A 3,450-nucleotide genomic window follows, 5' to 3' on the forward strand; every position below is an offset into this window, starting at 1 on the left:
CCCTCCTTCTGACCATGGATGAGGCATGTGACGACATCAATGCAGACCAATGTCAAGCTTGGATTCGCCATGCCTAAAGGTTTTTCCCGCAGTGCAGGAACAATGAGGACATTCACTGTGATGTGTATGAGAATTTATGGTGAAATGCTCAAGACAGGCTTGATGCACATTAACGTGTGCTAAACGTAGTGTTATTTTCATTTAATTTCTTCTATTTGATTAGACAGTACACCTATGTTGCAATTATATCTGAAAAATATATATATATATTTTTGCAAGAATGATTGTAGAGGATGTCTTCATTGATCACACATTGGATAGATATTATGGAAATCATAGATTTTCTGTCCATTTTGTTGGGTAATGTAACTGTATTGCCTAATGTGAAAACTGTAATTTACATACAGTACAGTAGCATATTACTTTCAGCACTTCTAAGGGCTGATTTGAAACACATATTCTCAGGTTGTTTCCTGCTTTGAATTCGATTCTTCTTCATGACAGCAACTCTTCTAGAACACCTTCCATAAGCAAGGTTCCACGGCTATCTACTATTATAGTACACACTGCACTGTACAGGCCATAGCATGTCATTTCAGACGTAGACCAAGTATCTGTAAGTGAAAAGTAATGAAGTCTTTAATAAGTTGGCCAGAAAGACATGTATGTATATTAAAGGAAAGAATGTTAGTTGTTCGCTTCATGTTTTTTAAAAGATTGTTCTCTTTCTGTAATGCCACTCTCTTTCTGAGAACAACAACGATACTCGTGGAAAAAATAGGGTGTTAAACTAGAACCATAGAAGCTTGTCCCGATAGGGGAACCCTTAATGGTTCTAGGTAAAACCCTCTGCAAAATGTTTTACCTAGAATCTTTTGTAAATTGTTCTATCTAAAACCCTCTGTAAATGGTTCTACCTAGAACCCTCTGTACATGGTTCTACCTAGAATCCCCTGTAAATGGTTATACCTAGAACCCTCTGTAAATGGTTCTACCTAGAACCCTCTGTAAATGGTTCCACCTAGAACCCTTTATTAAGGCGTCTACCTAGAACTCCTTTAATCTTCTAATCTAAGTGTTCTAAATGGAACTCTCATCAAGGGATAGAACCCTTTTATTTTTTGATACAAAATGTACATTCTAAACTAAACACCTTTTCTAACTAAAACCCTGAGAGGACTTGAACTCACCAACCATCAAGGAGTTGCATGCAATTAAATATTACATTTACACTGAAACCTCCAGCCTCTTTGCATGGGCCTGTAAGTTAATAAACTACTGATGCCTAAGCCCTTGAAACCCATCTCTGCCTAGCCATGAGAGTGTCTGAAGAGAACTTCGAGACTATAAACTCAACAGAGGTGAAACCCATCTCTGCCTAGCCATGAGTGTCTGAAGAGAACTTTGAGACTATAAACTCAACAGAGGTGAAACCCATCTCTACCTAGCCATGAGAGTGTCTGAAGAGAACTTCGAGACTATAAACTCAACAGAGGTGAAACCCATCTCTGCCTAGCCATGAGTGTCTGAAGAGAACTTCGAGACTATAAACTCAAGAGGTGAAACCCATCTCTACCTAGCCATGAGTGTCTGAAGAGAACTTTGAGACTACAAACTCAACAGAGGTGAAACCCATCTCTGCCTAGCCATGAGAGTGTCTGAAGAGAACTTCGAGACTATAAACTCAACAGAGGTGAAACCCATCTCTACCTAGCCATGAGTGTCTGAAGAGAACTTCGAGACTATAAACTCAACAGAGGTGAAACCCATCTCTACCTAGCCATGAGTGTCTGAAGAGAACTTCGAGACTATAAACTCAACAGAGGTGAGACCCATCTCTACCTAGCCATGAGTGTCTGAAGAGAACTTTGAGACTATAAACTCAACAGAGGTGAGACCCATCTCTACCTAGCCATGAGTGTCTGAAGAGAACTTCGAGACCATAAACTCAACAGAGGTGAAAGTTAGATGGATTATAAAAAGAATGTCTACACATGGATTATTAGACTACCGGATCTGTAGTTTACTTCTCTCTCTCTCGCTCTCCTATTCTCTGTGTTAACCACACCCTAATATGCCATGTAGTACATGTTGCCACTCATTGTGTAAGCACACAGTATAGTGTTTTACTGCCAGTTATGTAATGAGGAATTTATGCAATCATATAGCATTTCACTTAAATACATTTTTGATTTGAATCTTGGACAAAATAAGCAATAATGTTTGTGTTTCTTCTATATTGTTTTAAAGACAGATTATAGTCTTATGCTGATATTAACACTTTTGTCATACATTATATTTCCATTGTCAGACATCGTACCCACAAGCTTGTTCTAGTTTCCCCATCCCCATTGTTCTGACACCACTAATACGTTTTGCCTGTATGCTTTTGACCACACTGTATGGCCACAGGGCAGCGACAGATATGACTGTTGCTGCGTCACAGAGCAGAACACACTAGATCAGGGGTGGGCAACTCCAGTCCTCGACTGTTTGCTAAGGATGGAGGAAAAAGTGTGACACCAATCAGGCCCTTGAGGACTAGAATTGCCAGCCTCCTCGACTGCGTTCACCAACAAAGACCAGAATTTTGGTATTTTGACCAAGTCAGATCAGCTCTGAAAAAACTACAGTGGGGAAAAAAAGTATTTAGTCAGCCACCAATTGTGCAAATAAATTCATTAAAAATCCTACAATGTGATTTTCTGGATTTTTTTTCTTCTCATTTTGTCTGTCATAGCTGAAGTGTACCTATGATGAAAATTACAGGCCTCTCTCATCTTTTTAAGTGGGAGAACTTGCACAATTGGTGGCTGACTAAATACTTTTTTGCCCCACTGTATTCATGAATCAAATGGGTATTTATTCATCCTTAACGGAATGGACCATTGAACAGCTGTAAATATTGCAGATTGTGCCTTTAAAGTCATTCACCCCCACTACTCATTCAGGACCCTCCCTCTGTCCCAGCTGTCATCAGTGTCCTTGGAGTCTCTTTGACAGTATTGATGTTGCCAGACAGTGTGTTGTGTGTTTGTCAATATAGATAGTGGATCAATACTCTGCAACGTTCTATGGGGTCACCTTCCCTCGATCGCCAAACTGTTTTATCACGGTGAAGCAATAGCAAACAGAGACAACGCACTGTAATGTCTGTAATGACTATATGCATTCTGATAAAGAAATGATCAGTACATCAACAAACTTTAATGACAGGCAACACCATCATTCATTTACTGAGATCTGATTAAAAGCATAGCAGGCATTACCTTTGACCTTATGAGTTTAGTAATCTTCAATCACAAAACACCCTGTCATTTAATCCCATATCTTTATCTGGCCTGTCAGCTGTGAACTTCCCCACTGGCAGTAGTGAATGCGAGTGTTGCCAGGGTAACTTCAGATCAACACTGTCAAAGCCATGAATAGAATGGATTAACTAAAAAAAAG

This window comes from Salmo salar, chromosome ssa14 (assembly GCF_905237065.1).
Source record: "Salmo salar chromosome ssa14, Ssal_v3.1, whole genome shotgun sequence".
NCBI classification, from domain to species: Eukaryota; Metazoa; Chordata; class Actinopteri; order Salmoniformes; family Salmonidae; genus Salmo; species Salmo salar.